This window comes from Diceros bicornis, chromosome 24 (assembly GCF_020826845.1).
Source record: "Diceros bicornis minor isolate mBicDic1 chromosome 24, mDicBic1.mat.cur, whole genome shotgun sequence".
Classification (NCBI taxonomy): Eukaryota; Metazoa; Chordata; class Mammalia; order Perissodactyla; family Rhinocerotidae; genus Diceros; species Diceros bicornis.
In genome coordinates, this window is record NC_080763.1 from 39,375,041 (window position 1) to 39,393,413 (window position 18,373).

Sequence of the window (18,373 nt, forward strand, 5' to 3'; positions counted from 1 at the left end):
GAAACAACAAAGAGCCTTAGCAGTTGTTCCTTGACAATGTCGTTGCCTTTTATTTCTCTCAAGCGCTTCCCTCGGCCCAAGACAGCCTCACCCTTGCTTTGTTTCATTAACGACTTTTCATCCTTGGTACCTCTCAGCTCAGGCATCAATGATCTGAGAAGACTTCCCAGGCCCCTGTCTGATTGAGAGACCCCTCTTCTGGGCTCCTGTCACATCCTGGACACCAGGTCCTCGCCCTCATCAACGTGCTGTCGTCGTCGGCGCCTCTGTCTAGGGCTGCTGTGCGTGAGGCTGAGGTCCTTCAGGGCTGAGATCATGTCTGGTTTACCTTTGTGTCCCAGAGTCTGGTGCAGATCAAGGGCTCAAAAAGTGTCTGCTGAATACAAGAACCAGCAGAGAATATGATGAATTTAGACAGTGGGGCCCACAAGGAGTGTGTGGTGACTATCTTAGTTTGGGTCTCCCTGAAAGTAGAGTCTGAGGCAAGGAATTGGATGAAGGGAGTTTATTCTGAAGAGGAGAAAACAGAGAGGCAGAGACAGGCAAGGAGGAAAAAGGCAATAATGAGCGCTTTATTGCACTGCTGTGGGCTCCTGGGGGTCATATCCACTGGGGACCCCCAAGGAACTGTGTAGAATGAGCGTCAGAATTGTTTCTAGGAAGGAAAGGGGGGCTTGTGTCTACAGACTCCCATCCCTTGTTGGTAGGAGTTGTTAACCCCTCTGCACTTCTGGGCGTCCCTGGGTGTGGGCCAAGCCAGCACCAGGCAGGGAAGCAAAGCATGGCTGACGCTGTAGGTGGGGCCCTGCAGCATGCCCAGGAACTGCCCACTGCAGCTGGCATCAGACCTCAGTCTTATTTCATGTGGGGGCACTACTGTGACACCCGCAGTTTAGGACAGCATGGCTCGACATCGTGACACCCCCAAATCTAGAACATAGGGAGGGACATGGCATCTCCTCTTTGGCCCCCAATTCCATTCCCACCTTGCAGACCTGCTTCCTTCTTGGGAATGACATCTATGGAAACCAGCCTCCAAGATGGCCCCAATGATTATTGCCTCCTGGTGTTCATGCACTTGTGTCATCTTCTCGCACACCGAATCAGGGCCAGCCTGTGTGACCCATGGAATATGGTGGGAGTGACAGTGTGTGACTTCTAAGACTAGTTCATAGAAGGTATTGCAGCTTCCATCTTGGCCTCTTGGATATCTCATTCTGGAGGAAGCCAGCCGCCATGCCATGAGAGCATTCAAGCAGCTTCACGGAGAGGCCCATGTGGAGAGAAACCAAGGCTCTTGTCCAACAGCCAGTGCCAACTTGCCAGTTCTGTGGATGATCCACCTCAGCAGTGGATCCTCCAGCCCCAGTCAAGCCTTCAGATGACTGCAGCCCCAATCGACATCTGCCTGCACCTTCATGAGGGACTCCCAGCAAAAGCTGCCCAGCTGAGCCCTTCCCCTGTTCCTGGCCCACAGGAGCCGTGAGCACAACGAAGGGCTGATTTATGTCATTCTACTTTGATTTGCAACCACAGTAACTGGAATGCCCTCCTCTCTGTGGGAGAACCTCTACTCCCGTCTAAAGGACATAGGTTTTCTCTTGTAGCTTTAACGAAATAACCATGTCTCGACATGGACTTACTCAACCTCAGCAAGAATCACAGTCACAATGTTTCCATGTAATCCTGCCTTTTATAAAGGCTGAGAGGACAACGGGAGGAAAAGAACTGGGGAGGCAGCCCAGGGTGGTGACTGTCACTAAGCCAATTAAAGTAGGTAATTAATCAGTTGTTGGGTGTACTTGGTCACTGTGGGTGGTCAAGTGGAGAGTTCAGATTCTAATCCAGGGGGACTTGGCCACGAGGCAGGCTGGGAGCTTTGGCATGGACTTGGGGAAAGGGAGGAGCCAAGCTGCACTGGCTTGCTGGGCCAGCCCCAGTGGCAGATCCCACAACCTACATCCAGTGTCCCTGTTAGAATGAGCTTGGATCTGGTTTGGGCCAATATCAATGCCAGAGAGAATTCAGCTTGGTGGGTGGACCTGGCACTTTGGCGGCCTCAGTTCTGGAAGGCAGGTTGTATGATGTCCCAGGTGTTCTGTCCATGATGGACACAGTGTCTAGCTACCTGAGTGGGGGTCTCAGGGCCTCCACCAATTGGACTGGTTTTCTAGGACCAGGCCCTAGTCTCCCAAACTAGGGTGGAGATCTAGTTATATGAAATGATGCTACCCATGTAACGTGTTCCAGACAGTGCCTGACACATTGTAAAAATTTAATAAGGGTTAGCAATGATGGAAGGAGAAGGCCCATTGGACCCCCACGTGCCAGAGCATATGCCAAGGGCACACAATTCCTAGGCTGGGGAACTAGAGTAGTCATAGCCCACACCTGCTGGTGGGTCTGCTGTGGTCAGGACAGGCTGAAGATCTGGGGGTGCAGCCCCCTTTTCTGGGAAAGTGAGTGTTGGGGCGGGGCGAGCTGGGAACTGGGACTCCCTTGAGCTACACTGCTGGGAGGCAAGACAGGCATCATTAGAGCAGATGGAACAAGGAGCAAAGGAGCCTGGAATTTACATCCCAGGAGGGGCCGCCTCAGGATGAAAGAGGCCATGGAGGTGCAGGATGGACAGAGAGTAAGGCTGGGATCAAAATGGTTTCCCAGGGGGACCCAGCAAGAGGAGAGAGCTGGCTTAGATGACCAGTGAAGGTTGATTGACAAGTCTGGTCTTAGACCCTTGCTCATTTCAGAAGACTGAGATCGACGTTTCATGTTGGACAATTCCAAGAAAAATTGCAGAGGGTTCCCTAACTCTAGCCCGGCAGAAGACAGATCTCGAGGCTTCCTTTCCCAAGATGCTTATATGACTTTCCCAAAGGCAGTGGTCTTGGGGCTGGGGCCAGAGGTGGCTGCATGCCCTGAGGACTCTGTGGGCTCTGTCGCGGAGAGCTGGCCCCCATGTGTGCATCCGCCTCTGCTGATGGAGTGTGGGTGGGGTGGGGTGCTGTCTGGAGGACTAGGCATGTCATCAACAGTGTCCCACAGGTCCAGCCTGGGTGATGGAGACTATGCATAGGGTTTCGGGAACAAAAGGAACCGTATTGCAGGCTCTGTGAATGCATAGTTGTATGATAGTCATTCATTCCTTAATTTAACAAATGTCTCTTGGCCTGCCGTGTGCCCGGCATTGTGGTAAGCAATAGGGATACTAAAAGTAACAGCATTCTTGAGCCCCTACTATGCGCCAGGGATGGTGCCAGCATTTTATGTTACTAACTCATTTAAACATATGGAGCCAAGCAAGATGTGAGTTGCTCACAGTCTAGGTGGAGAGTTAGGGCAGAAAACGGGCAAAGACAGTGCAGTGTGCAAAGCTCCATGGCGGGGTGAAGGGCAAGGTTGCTGTGTGGCTAGGAGGGCCCCAATCCAGCCTGGGGGCCACTGCAGGCTAGGTAGGTGACATCTCAGCTCAACCAAATGGTGAACAGGAGTGAACCAGGTAGAGAAAGAGGCAGAGGATGGACACAGGCTTCGGGATGGGGGAGAGCATGCCCACTGGGGAGCTGCATGTCGCTGAATCTCTCCAGGCCTCAGTTCTTCATCTGTGAAATGGGAATGAGCGTTCCCCCACAGGACTCTTGTGAGGACTGAAGGGAGATAATGCACGTCAATTGCCCAGTGTGTGCTCTGGCTCCAGCTGGCCCTCAGCAAGTGATGTCTGTCATTACAACTGTGTGGACCAGCCCTCCCTCCCTTCAGATCTCCCAGGTCACCACACTCACTTTACCTGCCCAGCACACGTTATGGTCATTCTATCACAGATAGTCACATCCCTCTTACAAACACCACTCCCCAGAGCTTTACGAGCTGTGAGCACCTTGATGTGACAGGTGGGGTCAGACGTGCACCTGTCCACGGAGTCAGGGATGGCTGAGCACCATGAACAGTCACCCTGGGCAAAGAGTCAGGAAGACTGAGGTTTCCCTTACTGTTCATCTGACCTTGGGTAAGCCCATCATCTCCCTGAGTCTCCATGTCCTCCTCCATTACAGGAGAATAATGACACCTCTCTCTAGGTTTCGATAAGAATTAAATGGGATAACATGCACAGCACCTGGAACATAGTAACCCCTCAGTTCATTAGCGTTAGCCTTCCTCATCCTGTTTATCATCATCCTCACCATCACTGATATCTGCCTCAAAGCTCTTTGGAAGGAACAGTGGACCAGGAGTCTGGTATCCAAGTTAGAGGGGAGGGGGAGCATTGGGAACAATTTCAGATAGGAGAGTGCCGCGTGGGGAGAAACGCCTAATGCATGAACCAGGTATCTGTGGTCTCGTAGCAGCAGCAGTGAGCAACGATGAGACATCGGTGCTGTGAGAATCAAATGTCAGTAGCATATTAGAGGCAAAGAGCAACTGCATTTCCACGAGGCCCAGTACAAGCAACGCTTAACGCAGCGTGAGCTTCAGTGATAGTTTTACAGGGCTGGAGGCACAGGGGACGCCAGGCTTGCTGGCCCGAGGGGAGTTCCTGAGCCACTGCTAGTCTCTACCGTGTTCCAGACTCTCATAAATTGTGCCGCCTGGGTAACTGCTCCTGGCTTCTTAGAGAAGGGCCACTTCAGTTGAGTGCAACAAATATGCATTGGGGACCTACTGTGCGCCAGAGACAAAGCTGAGTACAACCTGTCCCTACTTTGGAGGACTCATAGTCTAGCAGGAGAGACAGAGGTGAGCGCATGGTAGAATAATGTGTGGTCGAGAGACAAGCCCAAGATGTGGAGGGGCACTGAGGAGGGGCAGCCAACTCCAGATGGAGTTATCAGAAAGAGCTTTCTGTGGGAGAGAGGTATCATGAGCCTAACCTCAAAGGCCAGCATTGGCCACTTTTCACTCACCACCTACTATGTGCCAGGTTCTTCATAGACTTTATCTTGTTTGATCCTTATGACAATCCTGCAGAGTAACTGCTATTATCCCTATTACATAGAAGGGAAAACACTCCAAGAGATGTTAATCTGCCTAAAAGTTCTGCCTAAATGGTCTCACGGGTAAAAAGTGGAGGGATGGGATTTGTGTGTCCCATAATCAAGAAAAAAAAAGAAGTCGGTGGGAACAGACCCAGAGGTGACCCAGATGTTGGAATTAGCAGACAGGAACAGTAAGAAGCTATTATAAATGTTTTCAAGGACTTAAAGGAAAAGATGGTCTGATTGAGGAAACTGATGAGGAACCTCAGCAGAGAAATCGAAACAAAAGAACCACAGAAATGTTTTAGAACTGAAAAATACAATATTTTGTATTTTCAAATAAAGTGAAAAATTCACTGGATTGGAGAGTCCAAGGGAAATAAGACATACACAAAAAGACAAATATTGTATGATTCCACTTATATGAGGTACCTAGAACAGGCAAATTGATAGAGACAGAAAGTAGATTAGAGGGGCTGTAGGGAGAGGGGTGATGGGAGTTATTGCTTAATGGCTACAGTCTCTGTTTAGGATGATGAAACCATTTTGGAAATATTGTTGATGGTCACACAACATTGTGAATGTAATTAATCACACTGAATTGTACGCTAAAAATAGTTAAAATGGCAAATTCAATGTTATATGTATTTTACTCCGATTCTTAAAAATCAGTGATGTAATAGACCAAAAATCATTGAATTGTACACTTTAAAAGGGTGAATTGAGTGGTATGTGAATTACATCTCAATAAAGCTGTTTAAAAATGAAGAGAAAATGAAGATTTTTTAGATAAATGAAAGCTGAGAAAACTTGTCACCACCAGATCTGTGCTGCCAGAAATACTAAAGAAGGTTCTTCAGGCTGAATGGAAATGAATCTAGAGGGAAATTCAGATCTGAAGGTAGAAATGATGAGCACCAGAAATGATAGAGATGTGGGTAAATATAACATATTAGCTTTTATTTTCTTCTCTTAATTTCTTTAAAAGATAAATCACGATTTAAAGCAAAAATAGTATCATTGTAATATCAGGTTTATCATGTATGTAGAAGTAACATATATGACAATAATACCATAAAGCATAAGAAGACAAATGTAATTGTACTCTTGTAATGTTTTTAAATTTGAGAAATGTGAAGAGTGAAATATGAAGTGGTACAATATTGATTCTAAGGGGACTGTGATAAGTTAAGGATGTATATTAAATCCCCAGAACAACCAGTAAAAATAATGAAAAGAAGTATAGTTAAAAATACAATAGAGGAAATAAAATGGAATACTAAAAAAAAAAAAAAAAAAAAAAAAAACCACAACCAATTAATGCAAAAGAATATGAGAGAAGTAGAAAAGCAAAAAAGTTGGGACAAATAGAAAAAAATAGCAAGATTATAGGCTTAGACCCACCCATAACAATAATTATACTAAATGTAAATGGATTAAACACTCCAATTAAAAAGCAGAGATTGTCAGACTGGATAAAATAACAAAACCCAACTATATGCTGTCTCTAGACACCCTTTAACTATAAACACATAGATAGGTTAAAAGTAAAAGAATGGGAAAAGATGTACCTCGAGTATGCTAGCCAGAGGAAAGCTGATATCCGACTGTCTTAATATTAGACAAAGGAGACTTCAGAACAAAGCCTATTATTAGGGAGAAAGAGGGACATCATAATGATGTCTTTCTATTCAACAGAAAGATATAACAATCATAAATGTGTTGGCACATAACAGCTTCAAATGCGTGAAGCAAAAACTGGCGGAACTAGATGGAGAATGGACACATCCACAGTCAGAGCTGGTGATTTTAACGTTTGATTCTCAGTAATTGGTATTATAACTAGACACCAATCCATGGCACTGAAGGATCTGGGGAATGCTCAGATGCCGCCTCTTGGGATGAACAGGGAATGAATAAATTATTATCATGACCCAGCTATGTGCCAGGGTGAGCCCATTTAAGTCTCACCGTGATCCCGCATTATTTCATTTGCTCCCACCTCATAGTTAATAGTGTCCCATTTTCCACTTGAGAAAACTGAGCCTAAGAAAAACAAGGCAACTTGCCCCCGTTGCACAGCCAGTGAGTGGTAGAGACCAGACGAGAACTGAGAACTGTCCCTCGTCTCATGTTCTTTCCAGTCCCATGACGCCCTGCGGACCCTGGGCACAGAGCACTCACTTCCGCTCAAAGCTCTAACAATAGCCCCCAGTGGTCTCCGGGCAGGGATTTATTATTAAGATTTTATAGGCAGAAGCCCAGAAACATTAACTAGCAACCACAGGACACAGAGTATTCAGATTGGCCACCATAGCCATCTCCCTCCCGTCCTGGGGCTGAGCCCTAGGACCCTCCAAAGGAGTCAGACTAGAAACTTGCTGCTGAGGTCGATGGCCAGGCTTGTCATCCTTTTCAAAGGAGCTTCTCCTTCTCTTTATCTTTCATATTCTTCAGTGATTTGTCTCGGTAATTATATGTGACAAGCACTAGGAAGCCCAGCTTGTGGAATCAGGGAAGGTTTCTGCTGGAAGATATTTATCTGTTCCCATCATTCTCCTGCCCTGCTCCTCACTGCTCCTCAATGCACACGTATTTTTTATTTCAATTTCCTCCATCCGAAATCTGGATTTTTTTTAAGAATGATCTTATACAGACGAAAAAGAAAATGAAAAAAGAACTATTGCTCCCGTCACCGAGAGATCAAAGAAATTATAATAACATGCAGAATATAAAGTCACAGAGAAATTCCTTTTCCACTCACTCGTCTCCAGATATATACCTCCACTCATATGCTCACACAACATGCTCAACATCCACTCATATGCACAATTACTTGCACACGTGTTCACACACAGGCTTCCACACTTGGCACACATGCAGGCACACGCACACAAAACACACGTGGGCATGTACGCATACACACAAACACACATTCACACATACGTGGAAATACAATCAGGGTTTATTCCAGCTTCAGGAAGACCACGGGTCGGCTTGACTTGTATTCGCGAATTTTTGATGACGCCTTCGCCAGCAGGAAATCATGAATTATTTATTGAATTATTCAATAATTAATAAAAGTCATCACAAAAAACTTAGCTGAGACAGAACTCTGTAAATAATTTCTCACTGCCTTCAGCGTATGTGTGTGTAGGTCTGTGCGTATGTAAGAAAGAGAGAGAGAAACAGATGACAGATTAAACGAAGCCTCCTGTTTTAAATTAGCTTTAAAATATGCTGCTTATGGTCCTGACTCAGTTCACCGGCTTTTTGTTTTTTTCACGCCATTGCAACTGTCAGGAAAATAAACAGCCAGAAAATCCCTCTCTGCAAGCTCGCTGTCTGCTTCTCTCCTGAGGGGCTGTGTGGCCGTCGTTTAGCTGATTTACCTCGGGAGCTCTCTAAATATGCCACGAAAGGACGAGCTACAATAAGACAAAAGACAAACAGCTAATAAGCTTGTGAAAAACTGTTTCACTCCAACATGAATCAAAGAAATGGAAAAGCTGTAAGCACAACAATGAAATACTCCTCTTTGCTATCAAATTAGGAGGGATTTCAAAACACAACATGACAGCATTCCGGCGATGGTGCGGTGGAGACGAGAACCCTCTCCGTTAGGTTGCTGCGGCAGCAAAAGCCCGAACAACTGTTTTTGGGAAGCAACCTGACACTATGCTTCCAATATCTGTCACGTGTCTCTAAAATGTTCATATGCCTTAATCCACATCCACTTCGAGGACTCAGTTTTGAGAAAATAGTGCACAATATAGAAATGGCTTGATATGCAGATGTTCAGTGCAGCGTTATTTGTAAGAGGAGCACCCTGACCATACGGAGGCGTGTGAGCCACAGGCCAGCCTCACACCCGAGCCCCCGGGGGCCTCGGCCCTGCCCCCAAATCCTCCCACACTCCTCCATGCTCCCCAAGTTACCGATGTCACACTTTTCCCTCTGTCCCAAAGTTTTCCCTGCTTCCCTCCCTCAGCTAGCGGCCTTGCCTCTGCCAGGAATCAAGCGGATGGGGATTCCCTCACTGTCTTGGCCTTAAAGCAGCCAGCGGGTACAGTCTGTTCCCGAACTCTTTGCCTTCCCTTTTATTAAAACAAAGAAAAGGTCCTTGTCGTGTGCTAGGGTCCCCTCCCCCCTCACTTCAAGGACCTTGCGATGATCTCCGCTGTCTTAAATTGGCAATCCCTCCCTTCCACTGGATCATTCCCAGGAACACATGAATATATTCTAAAGCTCGAGTATCTTCAGGCTTTAAAACATCCTCTCCTGACCCCACATCCCCCCCAGGGGTCACCCCATTTCACTGCAAAAAATTCTGAAAAGCTCAGCTGGGCTTTTTTTAAGTCTAGATTCACCATCTTTGGCGATTTCCTTTAGCACTCCTTTTTTCTCCCAACTCACTCCAGCCAAGCGTGGGGCCCAGCATTTTGCTGACGGTCAGCAAGGGACCACAGCTGGCCGCTTCCTCCTCCTCCTCCTGGCCCTTCCTGCCGCTCTGGGGGCCCAGCTGGGTCTCCCGACGCTGATCTTCCTCCTCCACACAGCCCCTCAGGGCAACTCGGTCCCACATTCTCGTTTCACTCTGCATACCTGGGCCCCCTCCCTGGTCTAACTCCCTCCCTCCTGAGGGTCCCCACTCAGACTCACGGCCTTAAGCACCATCCATATGCCAGTGACATCCAAATGGGCATCTACCCCGCTGGATCCCAGAGCTCCAGGCGGAAATTTCCAGAATGGACGTGAGCCGGCATCTCAAGCTTACCGTGGCCGCAGGAGCCTTTTTGATTACCACCCCTTCCCCAAACCCAGCTCTGCCTGTGGTGGCACCACTGCCACCCAGCTGCCTAAGCAAAGAACCTAGAACTTACTCTCCATTCTCCTTTGTCCCCTGCCCCGGCTCCCTTGTCCAGTCTCCTCCGTCAGGAGGAGCCCTTGACTTCACCCCAAATGCAGTGTTTCCCCAGGGTGACTGCTGTCGTCCATCTCCACTGTCACCCCTCTGGTCCTCACCGCTCACCTGGACCACAGCCACAGCCTCAGGCAGCGCCCACTCCTGCCCTCTGCAATCCCATCCTCCTCACACAGCAGCCAGCGGGACCTTTCAACAGTGGAAGTCAGATCCATCAACTCCCTCCAACCCCTCTGCAGTGCTTGGAGCAGAATCCAGACCCCTCTGTCTTAACATGGGTACAGCCATGTTTGGCTGCTCCATTGACCTATGGCCACCAGCGCACAAAGAAATATAAAGCTGCTTTCTGTGTGGTGGGAACTGGCCTTTTCCCGGGAACTGGCCTTTTTCCCACGGAGAGAGTTGCAAGTTGTAGCATTTCAAGGCTCTTGGAGCGTCGTAGCACGGGATGGACTGGCCATCTGTGCTGGGCTAGGACGATAACCAGTGAGAACAATGCACGTACACAACTACTGGGCTGGGACGTTAGCCAGGGGGCTCAGTGCACGTACACCACTGATAACCATTTGTGCATGGAAACACTAAATTCTTGCTCTGCAAACTCTGTAATTGCTTACTCCGAAAATTATTGATGGTATAAAAACTGCTGGAAACTGAGCCCCGGTGAGAGTTCCACCTGTGGAGGGGACGCCTTGCCCAGGACGTGTGATCCTTGCCCAGCTGCGTCGATTGACAGGACTCTTCCGGCGGTGGGGGGGTGGATGTTGTGAGTAATTGACTTGATGTGAAGTAATTGATCTGGTGTGTTCTCTTTTCGGTCAACCTCGTGTTTCTCTTTCCGGTTGATTTGTGTCATTTCTCTTCAGTCGATGTGGATGTTTTCCCTTTCCAGTCGAGCTGATGTTTTTTCCCTCTTAACATTTGACCTATTCGGATCTGTTTGCGGACTATCGCCTTTACTATCCTCTATATAATAAAATATACCTTCAGTTCATTTGTTTGGAGTGGAAAGTTTCTTTTATGTCTCTGATCGAATCCCCAAACCTCTCATAACATGATTGGCACTGTGAGCAGGATTCGATTAAGGAGATGGCTTTCCTGTTCAAACAAAAGGTAACTGAAGCCAAGGTGGAAGAAATTCCAGGATGGGAGGACCCTCCCTTTTTGCAGTCTGGCTGGGGAGTGGGTTCATAGGTCAGGATTATGTGAATCTTGGGATGCTCGTCTGCGAGATGTGAATCATTGGATGTGACCAAAGCTTTGCAGATGATGGGGAAAAAGAAAGAAAGAGATGATGTTTCTTTTCTGGCACGGCGAGGTTGGTGTTTATTGACTGCTTATCGTCGGGCTATGGAAGATAGGGATAAAATACAAGGGAGAAGATACTCTTGGCAAAAAAGTTTCAGATTTACAGTCCCGGCTGATGTCACCCAAAATAGGAACTCTTTCCTTGCCATGAGCCTGGCATTCTAGTTTTATTTGGCCCCTCCTATGTGACAAGTAGAGAGCCTGAATATGTATCCAATAATAATTTAGCCAGCCAGCCGGGAGGTTCTTTGTCCGTGGCTCGGTGGCCCTGGGCTGGGTGGAGTGTTCTGGGAAACAGTCTAGCAGCTGCCTAGGTGATTGGCCCTAGGGACTGAGGGTCACATTTTTCTTAGGACAGGAAAACTGGCTCTAGAATTATTTGTTTGTTTGTCTGTTTGTTGGTTTTTGCTTACACCGAGAACTCCCTTCCCCTCCATCTGGAGTCCTGGCTCTTTAAGAGGCAGGGCTATCCCTACTGGAGTGGGAATAGTTGTAGGACTTTTACCCGGAATCTGTTAGATGTATCTGTCTGTTCTGTTTGGGATCCCATTTGACTGTCTGTTCTGTATGTTTGTAATTTTGAAGGGGGGTTATTCCATCTGTCCCCAAGGAGAGCCTTCTGGGCCACCTCTTGGCTAAATGGCCTGACTTCAGCTAGGAGTCCATGTGCAAGAAGAAGATAATTTTTTTCTTGTAACACCACATGGCCACGATATTCCATAGACCCCAGAGAGAAAGTGGCCAAAATGGGGCAATTTCAGTTTACCAAAACTGATGTATTTGCTTATGCAATTGGAAAAAGCCAGCTAAAAAGTTAAACAACAAGTGGGAGCCTATTTTAATCTTTTGAGGTTTTTAAATAAAATCAGATATACTGTACTGCCTCTTTAAGAGAAAGTAATTAGGCAATTAAACATGCCGCCAGCGGAAGCTGAGTCAGCTGCTCCTCTCCCCTCTCTCGCTGAGCTTCCCCGCTTCAACTCCCCTGGAATTCCCGATCCAAAATTAAGCAAGTGAAAATAAGTAAACTTTTGAAGTAATTTGAAATTGTGATGGCTATTCTGGAGAATCTCTGTTTCAGATGAGTTCACCTTAAGTGTCACCCTTAAAAGAGAGGATTCAAAACCTCTCACGATGAAATGCAATCTTTAATTAATACACAGAGACTTCTAAAAGACAAAGTTATTTCAAAAACAGCTTCCAAAATCTTTTTGGTAACTTAAAGCTTTAGAGTTTTGCTAAATTAAGTTAATAAAAATTTATTGAGTCTCTGGGTCATTTCCACACAAGTTAAAACATTAAAAATTGGTTACTAAACATAGATTTGTCTGCCCTTGGTTTCTTATCTCAGAGAAACTGAAAGATGTGTTTATTGATAAACATGTTCAGTGCATGTTGAGGGATTTTCTGTGAGAAAGTACACATTTCTGAAAAGTCTGTATACAAGAAAAGCAAAATGTATGTTGTCCATAAAAAAGATTTAGAGAATAGAGATATTTCTGTTTGTTTTATTAAGAAAGATAAATTTGTCCTAAAGTACTAAGAAAAAAAAGGCATGGGACAAATTCTAAATACGGAAACTAAGTGACAAAAGGTTTGTGAAAGTAAAGCCCTGAGGAGTTTTGTACATGATCAAGTTGGCTAAAGAAAGCTGGTGAAAAATTAAAATTTGACGTTCTCTCTTATAAAGGTAATTTTCTTAAACTTTTAGTCTGCTCTTTATATAGAGATTAAAAGGTGTTCTTTTGAGTAAATCTATATAAAAAACAAAACATCTATGTTTTGTTAAAGTAATTTCCTATGTTCAAAAGGACTGAAGTCTCTCTATTAAGGTTTTTCTTTTTGTTTTTTGACTATTTTAACTCTCTGCCTTTGACTGTTTCTGTTGTCAACTTAATTAAATGAATAACTAGGCTTTGTTTCCTATTTGACCAAGTGTTTTAAAATCTTTTGATATTTTTGATAAACTTCTGCCAAAATTAAAGTTTTTTTAACTTAAAAAGAAATTATGAAAAGACATATGATTATGGTGCCAAAATACAATTGTTACTGTATTTCATATTCATGCTCACAGTTCTTTAATTTCTACAGAACAAAAGTATAACTCTTATGCTGATCAGCTGGTGCAAAGTTGTGCAACACACAACCCAGGCTTAGCACGATGGGTCCATGAAAAGAGTGAACACTTGGGAGAACAAACTTCATACAGGTGGGCACAACAAAGGGGAATCCTTGTCACCCATGATGATATTGCCACTGCAGTACAACAATGTCAGTTATGCCAACAGCTAAACAAACGAAGAGTTCCACAGCCCTACCAAGGTCATATCCAAAAGGGATTATTTCCCACCCATACCTGGCAAATAGATGTTATTGGACTATTGCCAAATTCTTGTGGCTATACTTATGCCTGCACTGCTGTTGATAGATATTCTGGTTATTTATTGGCTATGCCAGCTAAAGTGGCCACTGTCGGGGGAAGAGGGAGGATCTCCCTCTGCCCTTTTCCTTAAGGTTCTTATGGCTGGCCAAATAATTAACAAGACAGGTTAGCAGGAGAAAATAATACCAAGTTTAATAACATGTATACATGGGAGAAAGCAGGGACACTGCGTTTCTCAACACAATAGCAGAAATTCTCGTCTTAAATACCATGTTCAGCCAACGACAAAGGAGGATGTTGGGGGTGGGGGGAGTCAGTTACAGGAGATTACCACTAAAGCACAGCACAGTAAACAAGAGTAAGGTTATTATGCAGATTTAAGGCCTCACCTTTTACATTGATAAGCCCCTAGAAATGAGGCCATCCCCCCCTCTTCCCAAAACAGGGAGGGAGATACCTTTACAAATGGAGATTTCCCTTATAAATGTAAATGATTGTCTGGCAACTCCTCACAGGGCCATCCAGAGAATGTGGCCAGAGAGACAGAACTTCTGATAAGATGGGCTTGTTGGTGCCTTTTCTATTGTAACCTCTATCCTACATTATCTTTATAGCCATCATGATAGATCTGTTCCAGGAAGGAGCCACCATGTCAAATTCTTTAGGCAGTTAGTGGGGGAGGTCAAATGTCCCTAGAGAAAACAACCAAAGTAAAGAGATAGATTTCAGGGTGGCCAAATCTTGATCTCCCACACCACCCAACAGAGTGTCATAAAATTATAGATACAACTAAGTTATATTATGGAACACCAAGGCAAATTCAGAGTGACAACGGGTCCCACTTTACAGGTAAGTTGATTCAGACTTATACCAAGGAGAATCATATAGAATGGATTTATCATATACTTTATTACCCCCAAGCTGCAGGCCTCATAAAACAAACGCATGGATTTCTTAAACAACAATTGCGGAAACTCAGTCATGGCTCATTAAAGGTCTGGCATAAACATCTAACTACTGCTCCTCTGTCAAGGTTGTTACCAGCAAAGATTACAGAAGTGGCAGCCGCCACCCATGAGTTTATGACCTTAACCTGTTGGCCCCTGACTCAGTCTGCTGAACCGCCTTTTCGTGCCACGGCCGAAGCGGCTGGATTGGATTTATCCACTGTTTATTCTATTCAATTGCCCCCTAAGAAGCAGTCTATAGTCCCTACTGGGTTAAGGGTACAATTTCCCAAGAACACTTTTGGTTTGTTAAAAGGACGCTCTGGACTGGCAGCAGACGGTATTAATGTACTAGGAGGAGTTATTGATCCATATTACCAAGGAAAAATAAAATTTATATTATATAATGGTAGTGACAGTGCTAACTATAGGGTCTGGGAAACGAGTGGCACAATTATTGGTGCTTCCCCTCCTGACTCCAAGTGTGTCACAAGGACAACCTTCAACTAAATTAACTAAAAGAGGAATGCAAGGATTGGGTCTACAGATGGATGGAAACCTGGAGCAAAGGTGTGGGTGACACACCCACCCAATGCGGCTCCCTGTGCCGCAAAAGTAGTGGCCCAAGGGCCCACTGCAACATTCATAGTTATGTATCCAGGAAATGAACAGTTATATCATGTTCCTAAAAATTCTGTTTCTTTGCGTGAATAGATCTTCCTGCTGTGTTTGCTATGCTATGCTGCGACTCCACGTCTGCTGCAGACCTGCACACCAACTAATATCTCCGTAGGACAACCTTTGACCCTGCACTGTTAGACCAACTGCTCTACACCAGTGGGACCTGTAACCTGGACTATGATTGGCCGAGAAGTTTTGGTCTCAGAAACATCAAGCAACTTCTCAGTATAAGCCTATAGCTGATCAATCACACAGAACGAATTATAATTTCTCTATTGCCCTGCCTTCTGCTACCCTCCGTGATGGGCGCTGGTCTGGACTTCTACAAGCTAATTTGTTAGGCCTAAGTGTTACCTTATCTAATGTTATCTTTGATGCTGTACATGATTTGCAAGATCAAGTTAATAATATTTCATATTCTAAGGGGTTATTTGATTGGTTACCTTGGGGTTTAGGTCCTGTATTGTGAGATAGTTTTATAATTATTATAGTCATTGGATGTTGGGTTCTTGAATGTGCCTTATGTACTTGTGTGCAAAGTTCATTGTCTGTGCATATGGTGTCTTATGGTTAATGGAGACGGCCACGGCCGAATATGTCTTGACATGAGTACAGCCATGTTTGGCCGCTCCATTGACCTACAGCCACCAGCACACAAAGAAATATAAAGCTGCTTTCTGTGTGGTGGGAACTGGCCTCTTCCCGGGAACTGGCCTTTCTCCCACGGAGAGAGTTGCAAGTTGTAACATTTCAAGGCTCTTGGAGCGTCGTAGCACGGGATGGACTGGCCATCTGTACTGGGCTAGGACGATAACCAGAGAGAACAATGCACGTACACAATTACTGGGCTGGGACGTTAGCCAGGGGGCTCAGTGCACGTACGCCACTGATAACCATTTGTGCATGGAAACACTAAATGCTTGCTCTGCAAACTCTGTAATTGCTTACTCTGAAAATTACTGATGGTATAAAAACTGCTGGAAACTGAGACCCGGTGAGAGTTCCACCTGTGGAGGGGACGCCTTGCCCAGGACGTGTGATCCTTGCCCAGCTGCGTCGATTGACAGGACTCTCCCGGCAGTGGGGTGTGGATATTGTGAGTAATTGACTTGATGTGAAGTAATTGATTTGATGTGTTCTCTTTTCGGTCAACCTGGTGTTTCTCTTTCTGGTTGATTTGTGTCATTTCTCTTCAGTCGATGCGGATGTTTTCCCTTTCCAGTCGAGCTGATGTTTTTTCCCTCTTAATAGTTGACCTATTTGGATCTGTTTGCAGACTATCACCTTTACTATCCTCTATATAATAAAATATACCTTCAGTTCATTTGTTTGGAGTGGAGAGTGTCTTTTATGTCTCCAATCGAATCCCCGAACCTCTCATAACACCCTCGCCCAGCACAGGAAGCCCCCATGAGGCGCCCTGCCCGCTCTTCCAACCACAGTGCACAGGATTTTATCTTGCTGTTACAGGAACGTGCCAAACAGGTTCCCACCTCAGGGGCTTTGCACGGGCCTCTCCCTTGTTCTGGAATGGTCCCAGTGGAAATGGAAGGAATGCTTCCTTCTTCTCATCACCTCTCAGCTTAACTGTCCCCTCCTCTAGAGGCCTTCCTTGATCCTACCACCCCATCTGAAGTAATCACCTAGTCCCTGTTTATTCCTTCACCCTATTTTAATACTTTGCAGTACTAAATTTCAGATTTATTCCTATCTGATGTTTTCTTATTTCTTTTTCTACCCCTCACACTCTGCATCTCTCTCTCTCTGTCTCTCTCTTTCCATCATCCACCTGTCATTTATTTTCAAATGTAAACTCTGTGAAGACATTGCTGCACACAGAACAATGCTTGTCTCACTGGCACACAATAGGTGCTCGATAAATATTTGCTGAGTGTTGAGTGAGCAAATCAATCTTTTTTATGAGTGTCTTTTAGTTCTTTCAAATTATTATTATTCCATATTATTTTACATATATTACATATAATTACATATTTATATATTTTACATGTATAGTATATCTCTGTGTTATTTTTCAGCTGAAAAAAACAATTAAAAATTTCTGCTGCAGAAAAATTTCTCTGAGTATACATTTTCTTTCCAGTCCAAATAATATTTGACGCAAAAGTACAGCTACTCAGAGGCAGGGCAACATGTCGTGGTCAAGAGCAGGAGCCTTTATTTACAATCAAGTCTCTCTCTGCCCTTATCAGCTGTGTGACCTTGGGTAAGTTACTTAACTTCTCTGAGCCTCAGTCTCTTCGTCTGTAGATTAAACCAAACATAGCCCTTGCTTTAAACGGTTGCTATAAAGACTTAAAGGCATAATCCAGGAATCCTCTTAGCTCAGAGCCTGTCACATCACAGGGCTCCATAAATGTTAGCGTTCCCTATTAATGGTGAATTTAGGTAACTTTTCCAAGCAGTTGACACATTATCAACAGGACTCTGACCAGAACAGATTTTCAGAAACTAAATCCATAAGCCACTCAGCTGTGAGTTATAGGAAATCGGTGGGAGAAACTCAGGGGAGTTGGACATGGACTCACGTCTTCATTCACTGCACAGATCTCTGGGGTGCAGCTGTGGAGCACAGAGAGCTGCAGCCTGGGCAGCGTGCACAACACGCCTCCCCTTGTCTTAGAAGGACGTGACTGCCAGCGCAAGCCTCGGCCCTCCTGGATCGCCGTCTGCCCTTCCAGCCTCCACGCCTCGGCTCAGGCCATGCCTGCCACGTTGAAGGCCCCTCGCCCATCTGGGGATTCAAACCCTATCTTCAAAGCCGGGCTGAGCTCTTCCCTGACCTCCATCTCCCCTACGTGCCCTGTGCCCCGCAGCTGGAATGGCGCTTTCCTTCTTCTAAATGCTCACTGCTTTCTACCTGCTTCTCTTTCACGGCAGCATCACACAGTGTAGTTGAGCTATTCCTCCAGGTCTGAGCTCCCCAGACAGACACTTCTTGAGGCTGGGAATCCCACCTCATTCACCTCCATGGCCTCAACGCAGCAGCGCAGTAGCTGGTGAAAACCTTGCACACAGTAGGTGCTCAACAAGTATTAGAGTTACTTATGGGGAGCAGAAAAGCCGTGGACCTGCCCCGGGGCAGAGGAAGTTTAAGAGATGGTGCCTTTCATAACCTGGTGAGCGAGGCCCTTTCCGC